Raw genomic sequence first — 9,939 nt, forward strand, 5'->3', positions numbered from 1 at the left:
ACTGGCTCTCTGGGAGGAGTTCTTCTGCAATGGTGGGCACCAGTCTGTTCAGGAGTATTCTGGCAAGGATTTTGCCTGCGATGGAGAGCAGGGTTATCCCCCGGTAGTTGGAGCAGTCTGACTTTTCTCTTTTGTTCTTGTGTAGAGTGGTGATGATTGCATCGCGAAAGTCCTGTGGTAGTTTGCCTTATGAGTAATGCACGTATGAGTAATGTATTTATAAATATATAAACATTTTGTATAAGTCTTTGCAGCACCATCGGTTGTGTGCCTTTCAGGGCTTTGTTGTTTGTATTAACTTCTTGTTGTCAGGTACGGCAGAAGAAAACATCTTTGCCAAACTTGAACTAACGTAAGAACATAAGAGAAGCCATGTTGGATCAGACCAATGGCCCATCCAGTTCAATACTCTGTGTCACACAGTGGCAAAAAAAAAAAAACCCAAGTGCCATCAGGAGGTTCACAAGTGGGGCTAGAATCCATTCCACTTTGCCCCCCAGGCACCAAGAATACAGAGCATCACTGCCCCAGACAGTTCCAACAATATGCTGTAGCTAATAGCTAGTTTAAGTCTATCAGAAAGTGAGAGCTATGCTACGGATGCTCACAAACATGAATGGTCATGTTAGAAAGCTTTCCATGTCAAGTGTCTCACGTCTGAAATATCTGCAGCACCTGACATTTTCCAGCAGGAACTCCCAGGGTTATTCCATTCTTCAGTGATGTAATAATCAGAGATCCATCAGAAGAGCAACTCACAGCACGAAATGCTAAAGAGATGTGATCAATCAGAAATGGAAGCAAGAAATATCAGTTTGGAGCTTCCAGTATTACATTTCTAGGGTACTTAATTTATGTGCCTGGAATCTCCCCAGCTGTGGACAATGTAATACTGCCCCTTGGCTGCAAAATGCAGACAAGATCTTCAAGCCTTCCTAGAATTACTCACTTTCATTATGTCTTCTTGAAAGATAAACCTAGAATCCTGTCCCTGAAAGGAGTGCAGTGGAAGTGGATTCACCAACACAACACATGAAGCTGCCTTATGCTGGGTCATACTGTTGGTCTACTGAGGTCAGTATTGCCTACTGTGACTGGCAACAGCTCTATAGAATCTCAGGCAGAGGTCTTTCACATCATCTGCTACCAAATCCTTTGAAAAACTGGATGCACCATGGATTGAACCTAGGATGTTTCTACATGCAAAACATGTGCTCTAACACAGCCCCAGCCTGTTTTAAAGCTCAAAATGTCAAGAAATGCCTATCTTCTTATTCATCATGATGAACAGAGGCTGCTATCCATCGTTTAGGAAGCCTCATACTCTGAGGTTGGAGTTGTCCTCAGTCATATACTGCCTGATGTTACTGATGCACTCATTGCCTTCTACTCTAAGATATTGGCCTTAGAAATTATGCTCATACTGATAAAGAAGCATTGGCTATCGTTGCAGAAGTGTTGAAATTTCACAGGTTTATGGCTGCCCCTTTGAATTCTGAACTAACTGCAAGCCATTTCTTGGTCTTTTTAAGTAAAGTCAACAAAAAATATAGATGGTATCTATTTTTAATTATCTCTCTCACTAATGCATTATTGATGGTAATGGTGGGTAAGTTTTGCTAAAAGATTTCTTTTGGTGTCTTGTGGTAAATCCGTAAACTCACTTATTTGATTATCCAGTAGGACTAATAGACCATGCTAAGATAATTGAAAACAAGCCCTTAAAGAAAAGCAGTCTGAACACGGCTTATACATATTTGTCATTGAAATAACAGCTTTTTAAAAGGTTCCAGAGATCTGGGAAATTATAAGCTGGTCAGCTGCTGGAATCCATTATTAAAGACAGATTTATTAAGCATATTGATGAACAAAAGCTACTGAGGAAGAATCAGCATGAATTCTGTTAAGAACAGATCTTTTCTCACTAACCTTTTAGAGTTCTTTGAGGTAGTGAACAAACATGTGGACAAGGGTGACCCAGTAGATGTTGTTTACCTAGGGTGGGTGAAAGAGGCAGTGCGGCCTCGCTCTGAAGCTGCCTCTCCTTGCAGGGCCAAACTGCCTCTTTCGTCCGCCTGATCCCAGGCTGGCAGAAGGGGCAGCACAGCAATGAACTTTTCCTACCTACCTGTCATTTTAAGACTCCCACATGATTGGCAGGGGTCTTTAAATGGGAGGGGGAGGCAGATTGGCTGCTGCTGCCCCTCACCGCCTAGTGGGGAGGCAGCAGAAGCAGCCCCTGGCTCCCCCCCATGGGGGGGTAGGGATGGAGGCATGGGTGGGGGGTGGCCTGGGTCAGCAAAAAACCCCACCCCCAGTCCCTGGAAAAATTGTCTTCCAGGAAACTGGTATCTGGTGCAAAAAAGTTGGGAACTGCTGCTGTATCTCATTGATTATTCTCATCCCACCAAGTTTCTGAAATGCCTACAATGTCTGTGTTCTCCTCTGACACTAAGTATTCCAGTTCCTCCATTTTACTTTGGACAGTTGCATATAAACATTCATAATTCCCCAGACACATTAGGCCTGCAACCTTCCTCCTGTGGCCTCTAGACCTTGCCAGGCAGTCAGTATTGTTTGTCACCCTCTCAGTGGCCAGTCCTAATCCACTTCTCCTCTAGAACAGTAACAGCTACCCCTTTATCTCTTAGAGATGGCCACCCCTAACCAGAGAGTCTCCACTTTGCCTCAGTGTTGTTCCTGAGCATCTGCTGCTGATGCCCAAGAACACAATTTGCAGGGGAACTACAACCCCACTAATTGCACTGGGTAGAGGCAGTGGGGAAGTTCCCCTTCATACAGCCTGCTGATGGCTTTCCTGATTTCTGCTGTTTTTACAGTTTTCCAATTTTGTGAATTGTATTGGTCGTTTTGTATATCTTAAGGGTTATTTTTCACTGTTGGGGACACTGCTAATTAATTTTGTTTTGTTTTCATTGATTTTTTTTTGTTGGAATCCACCTTGAGAGTAAAATGCTAAGAGTGCGGGATAGAAATGTCCTCAGATAAATGAGATCATTTTCTGAACTGACTGCTAGGACAGAGTACTCACCAACATACACATTTCGTGGCAGTTTTGCCAAAGGTGTATAGGTGGTGCACAATTATTTTCATACACAGAGAGAAGCTAGAGCAGAAGACCCCATCTGGCAATGGCTCCAGTAGTAACATATGTTAATGCTTGGCCTAAGGTTCCAGGTGTGGGATTCAGACTCCTCCCATGGGACTTGCTGAGTTTCTTGATCTTAATCACAGCAGCAGTGAACCTGTTATCTGTGGTGTTAACAGAGACTAAAAGTAAAGGCTAGGTTTCAGCTTCTGTAGTAGCTCTGAAAAGCAAGGATTTTTTCAGAAAGGCCAGAGTTTGGGGCAGGGGGTGGGGTGGAGACTGTCTTGTTGCTCAGACTCTTTCTTAGGCACTCAGGGTATTACTGAAAAATAATGGCCAACATACTAAGGTATAAGGAAGACCACTGTGTGGTATCTAAGTTGGGAGGCCACTCAAGAAAATCCAACAAGAGTGCAAGGCTTCAGTGTTTCAGGTAAGAGTGTCTGAACCACTATGTCCCTCTGCTACAAAGTCTTTTTGTGGTCTTAGACACATATCCCTGATATCTCAGCCTCAGTCTTCCCATCTGCAACATGGAAATAATTATACTTTGTAATTTTTTTGTAAAGTTAGTTGGAACAATGTGTGTAAAATATTTTGATTACTCAAAAAGCACTACATAAATTGAGATAATCCCTCAATCATGAACTCTGAACCCTTCCAGATAACCAAACCAGGTCAGGCATTCACATGTTAGAGTACCTTGGTTGTCCGTATCACACTGCCAAGTGATTTTTTGTAAAGTAAAGTAAGTAAGTAAAGTAAATTTATTTTTATATCCCGCCCTCCCCCACCAAAGGCGGGCTCAGGGCGGCTCACAGACATGGAACACCATGATTAGAATAAAATACAATGTAAACAAGAGTTTAAAATACAATTCAATTATATAAATTAATTAAAATAGATAAACAGGTGCTATAAGGTGCTATAGGTCACAATCATACCTAAGATGGCTAGATGGCTACAGGTCAATTTCAATTTAGCCAGGTTCTGTCTTAAAGGCAAGCTGAAAGAGAAAGGTTTTGCAAGCCCTGCGGAACTGATTCAGGTCCCGCAGGGCTCGCATCATCTCTGGAAGTTGATTCCACCATCGAGGGGCCATTGCTGAAAAGGCTTGCTCCCTGGTTGTCTTCAGTCTAACTTCTCTTGGCCCAGGGATTTTTAAAAGATTTTGAGAGCTAGATCTCAGTGCTCTCTGGGGGACATATGGGGAGAGGCGGTCCCTAAGGTAGGCAGGTCCTCGGCCATATAGGGCTTTAAAGGTAATGACCAGCACCTTATAGCGAACATGGTACACAACTGGCAGCCAGTGCCGGTCTCGCAGCCCAGGCTGTACGTGTTCCCACCGAGGTAGTCCCACCAGCAGCCTGGCCGCCGCGTTCTGCACTACCTGGAGTCTCCGTGTTCGGTATAAGGGCAGCCCCATGTAGAGGGCATTGCAGTAGTCTAGTCTCGAGGTGAACGTTGCGTAAACTAAGATATTGTTATCTTAGTTTAATCTTAAACCTCCTTGAGCAGGACTCTGGACACAGAAACCTCTTAAATAAATAAGTCAGATTTTTCTACAAATCCAGGGCAAATGTGAGACAAAATCACTTATCAGTGTTGACTCAGTCTTGTAGCTTTTTGCTTCATGCATCTATCCAGATGACCATTTAACCACACATTCTACAACTCACCTTGGCAGCTGCTGTTAAAAATCCTTCTTACTACTTGATAGTTTGTAATGTACTGGGTTCGGAGATGTTCAACAGCAAACATTCTTTGTTGGAGAGTACATCACAAAGACAACATGGTGGGGCCGGGTCCCCAATTATATGCATTACCCGGAACAACCCACTTCCCAGTCAGGTCCAATCCTGACCAATTGCATTTCCCGCCACAGATGTTCATAGGCGGTTAGTGTCTGTTCTTTACAGTCAGGTGACCCGCGGTTTCCCGCGGCTCACCTCAGCATGCACAGCCACACTGTGTTGTAAATTCAGGGACTGAAATGCAAGACACAACATAGTTGGTAGAATAATAAACTGCTGAGCTATCTAGGGGTAAAACAGCTTAAAAGTCGTTCAGTTATATGGATTAATTCTAGAACCTGAATCCATTCATACACAAAAATAGATCTATACAGTCTTCCATGACTGATTAAAGTAACCTTCTGCCATCTGGGACAATTTAAACACAATCCCAGGAAATTTAGGCCCCATTTGCATTTAACTGAAATTAATAATTTATTGGCTTTCTAGGTCATTAAACTCCAGTGTTTTCGACTGGTAACAATCATTCTCAACAGCAGCAGCAGCAAGAGCGTTGAACCGAGAAAACAATTCAGAAGGCGAGCACTGGGGAAACGGGCTGGTTTCCTTAACTCTGGCCCTCCAGCATGAAACCAGGAGCAGAAAATAGTGAGGAATGAATTCAAACCATATTGCTGTTTTATGATGCACATCTGCAACCCAAATGTATGGGAGAAACAGAAATCTCTCTCATCTGAAAATGACAGAGAAATACTAGACTACAAAAATGAGGTTTCTCTTTGGCAATCCATTATTGGGGGCGGGGGGCAATGGTGATTTCACTACATTGTTTTCACCCCCTTGCAGAACAACGGATGCAGATTAATGCCAATTGGTCAGGGTCAAGGAAGTCCAAGTTTTATTACTTTTGACCAGCAATCCGCTGTAAGCAGAGCTTAGTGTAGGAATCCTTGCTGCGGATCTCAACCATTGCATCCTAGATGAGTTTGATGAACATCTGGGGCCAGAGCTTCTGCAGGGACTCATTTTTTGTATTGATGTCGGCTGCTTCCTTCACCAAGTCTTGGATGTATGTATGGCAGAATTTCTTCCTGTCCGTCGCTTCCTATCCGCTGCTTTCTCCAGCTTCTTATTTATTTATTTATTTATTTATTTATTTATTACTTTCAATTTATATCCCGCCCTCTCCGCAAGCGGACTCAGGGCGGCTTACAACATCATAAAATACAATCAATCCAATAAAACATATGAAACCATAATTTACTTCTCTGCCTGGGAGTCCTACGTGGCGTAGCAGAAGATAGCCCAGTTCACGTTATTCCCTTCAAATTTATGTCAGTCGCTGTCATCATTGGCAGCCCCCAATTTCTTCCCCTTTGCCTCCAAAAGATAATACAGTTGCTCCTTCCTGGTTTCTCCAAACAGCAAAAGAAGGTGGCAATAAGGTAGATCGGAGCATGTGACATAGGCCAAGATACCAAACAGATTTTCCGCCATGATCATATCGTTCTTTGTGACCTCTACCCCGTTTATTTTCTGCAGGTTGAAATGGCTCAGCCGGAAGAGCATGTAGTACTTCCATAACATGAAGCTGACCATTCGATTCCCCTGGGCATCCACTGTCAGCTACTCCAATCAGCGAACCGGCACTAAGGCGTTGAACGGCTGCAGTGTGACAAGGTTCGTCTCCTTAAGCTTCAAGTGCACAAAATTGGGGAATCAGATCCTCCGCTTGAATAATACTGGAACACACAAAGGCAAGGCAGTTCTGCTGGCTTTCCCACGGGCGGCGATACTGCTAATTGTTAAGTGTTTATTTTCCTTCAGTAAGGCCTGCTTGTGGCTTTCATGCCTCTTCTCTTCCTCCTTTCTTAACGCGACAGAGGCCATGCGCCGTTCTTCTTCTGTGATCTTCTTCATGTCCAGCTGCCACAGCTGCATCATATGATAGAGAAGGGTGGGCTTGTACCATTTCTCCTGGGCGATCAGGTTGCCATCCAGGCGACATTGGAAAGGAACGAGGAGTCGGCCAGGCACAGCATGTCATCGAAGCAAGATATATTGTTAAAGCTGAGGAACAAATGCTGGAGGCAGGGCAAAGCAGTCACATCTTCGACAGACGTGATCTGATTATATCAAAGATTAAGTTCAGTCAGCGATTCCAGTCCGTTGGTGTTTTCCATGCACATTAAGCAGTTTCTGGCCACATTTAACACTCTGAGGTTGCTTAAATGGTTGAGGTTTTCTATTCTGATTTCTAATCTGGTTGCCATGCAGATCCAACACATCAAGGTTTATGAGACTCTCCAGGTTGCAGATTTTCTGTATTTGGTTGTTTCCCAAAAGAAGGACTCGGAGGGACTTCAGGGTAGAAAGGCCACTTATTTCTTCAATGTGATTATCATACAAATCTGACCATATAAGATGCTGCAAGTTCGAGATATTCTGGATCCGAGTTTTATAGCTGTGCTGGAAATTAAACAAACAAAAGTGTTCTTCTCCGTCCATAATCAGGCAAACGGTCAGTTTCTGCCTTTCAAGGGTCAACCTATCGGAGTGCCGTATTTGCTAGAGGACGGTTCGCCAAGGGAAAGGCAGTGTTCCCACAATTTGTATTATCTGAGAAGGTGGAGCCAGCACTGTGGCAGCTGTGTTGAAATCTGTATTTTGAAGGGGTTGTAAAACACCCCTCAACGAAAGGGGACACAGAGCCTGGGCCATGTTTGAAATCCAGGCTTGAAATGTCGACCATGTTGGTTGTTACAGGGACATACACCTTTCTAGTGCGTGAGGTAGGACTTAATTTTCCATCTAGTTTTCCTGAATGATTTTTTTCCAGATGGGCCTGCAAGAGCTTGCTGTGAAGATATGGCTATTCTTTGTTAATCTGGAACTCAAAAGGTTTCACTCTATCTGCCACTGACATTGCTTGGAGAACCAGATGAAGCCCAAAATTGCTACCCAAGACTGAATGCCCCACCCAGCTGCCCATCAATGAGCAGCATTTACTGGGCACCATGGAAACGGGTGGCACAGAGTGCACCCACTGCAGCCACCCACTGAAATTAATAGCACCTAAATGTGAGCTGGGCTTATGCCCCCAGTTCTACTGAAGAATAAAAATTAATAATTGTATATATGACTGTAGCAGTTTTAAAATGATATTTGAGTGAAAGATGTTAACGATTTTTCCAAACACACACTATTCTCCCCCCCCCCAAAAAAAATTAGGTCCAGTGGTTCAAAAATACATCTTTTTACAAGAAGCACAGAAGAAGCATATAGTGTGACCTGGGTTTTTAGATAGCTTCCTTGTTTAAACATATTAAATAAGCACAGAACTGTGTACTGTTGTGTTGTCTTGCCACACGAAAATGAGAAACCCAGATTAATTCATAGCTCTGTCATTCCACAGAAGCCTAGCTTTGTGAGCAGCTTTTTGTTCATGACATTTTTATGCAAACCAGCGCACAAGCTAGCCTGTAGGACAGCAAGTGATTTGCATAACAGTATATACATCAAGTTTATGAAAATGTTGTGCGCTGTCTCTTCTAAGCGAGGCCACAAATTACCAGGCCTACTGAACCAAGTTCTCTGCTTACCTAAAAGTAATCTTTCTAAAATGTCACCTGACTACCCCAGAAATGGTAGACAGAGTATTCTCAAGGTCACTGAGGGGCTTGGGCCCTAGGGCTGCTTTTTAGGTTGGCCCCATAAACAAATAAAAAATCAAAGGTGCAATCTAGCTAGGGTTCTGCTTCCCCCACCAGGGGTGGGGGTTCTTCTGATTTTGAGACCTCCAATCCACCACCACAGAACTGGCTGGTGGGGGAGCCCTGCCCCTGAAGAGTGCCTGTGCCACAATGTACCTGGTGATGATATCACCCAGAAGTGCCATCATTGCACTGGGCATGTTACAGGGGGAGGGGGATGCTCTAGCATATGGAAAAGTGCTAGAGCATCTTCTTGTGATGTGCCTGGCTCGATGACAGCACTTCCAGGTGCAAGGGAGATTCTCTACCGGCATCCAGGTAAGATCTGACAACCCTAAATCTAGCCAAAATTAAGCACTACTTTTCGATGTGGGAGATTTAAACATGGGCTGAGTCCAGATGGCCAGTATAAGCCGCCTCAGCGGCGCCCCATTACCAGATCAAAAAAGCGCATTCAAAAGCGCCCATCTGGATCCCACCCCACTCCCACTCCCGCCCTCACCCTGTCCTTATCTGTCATCCTGCTGCCTCAAAAAGCTACTACATACAAGATAGTACCAAATCAGCAAGGCGCTTCTGGGGTGCCTTTCTCAGCCATCTGAACAACCAGGGAGTGCCCAGGAAGCAACGGTCAAGCGCATGAGCAGTGTGACCACTCCTCCAGGGCATATGCAGCCCATCCCAGTTCCGGCGGTGGGCCACACACATCTGACCACCCCAGGGTGCTTTTCTTTCCACCAGCTTATTTCCAGGATGGGAGGCTGCTGCCCCAAGCTTGCCGTCTGTACCCAGCCATAGGGTTACCATTCTCCAGGTAGGGCCCGAAGGCAGGGTTGCCAAGTTGAGTGTGGCATGGTGGAGGGTGTTCTTGTGAATATGATAACATCATGTCTGGGAAAAACCCAGAAGTGGTAGTGATAGTTATAGAAATCTCTAGAAACTTTATTGTAAAACCATAGTTTCTGGTAATTCCGAAAGCTACGGATGTTATCATGTCCATGAGGCTGGTGAGTTTTGAAGTAGTAGCCAGCAACAAAAGCTCTGGGGGCTTACAGGTCTACCTGGAAATTTCCCAGAATTATGCCTGATTTCCAGACTACAGACATCTTAGTTCCCTGGAGGAAATAGTAGCTTAGGATGGTAGATTCCATGCAATTGCATCTATGCTGAGTTCCCTCCCCTCCCCAAACTCTGCTGTGTCCAGGCTCCACCCCTACACCACCAGGAATTTCCCACACCAATCCTACTAAATATGTGCTGTTTTTATTTTTGAAATTTTGCTCTGGCATCTCTAGTTTATTTATAATTTTGATTTATAAACCACCCTTCTCAGAGTTCACAGAGCTCAGGGTGGTTAACAACA

At 44.3% G+C, this 9,939-nt stretch overlaps 1 pseudogene; it reads right to left on the bottom strand.

Moving 5' to 3' along the window:
* Window positions 1-6,123: 6,123 nt before the first annotated feature.
* LOC132589572 (leucine-rich repeat-containing protein 49-like) lies at window positions 6,124-7,882 on the bottom strand (annotated as a pseudogene).
* Window positions 7,883-9,939: the final 2,057 nt, after the last annotated feature.

This window comes from Heteronotia binoei, chromosome 21 (assembly GCF_032191835.1).
Source record: "Heteronotia binoei isolate CCM8104 ecotype False Entrance Well chromosome 21, APGP_CSIRO_Hbin_v1, whole genome shotgun sequence".
Lineage (NCBI taxonomy): Eukaryota > Metazoa > Chordata > Lepidosauria > Squamata > Gekkonidae > Heteronotia > Heteronotia binoei.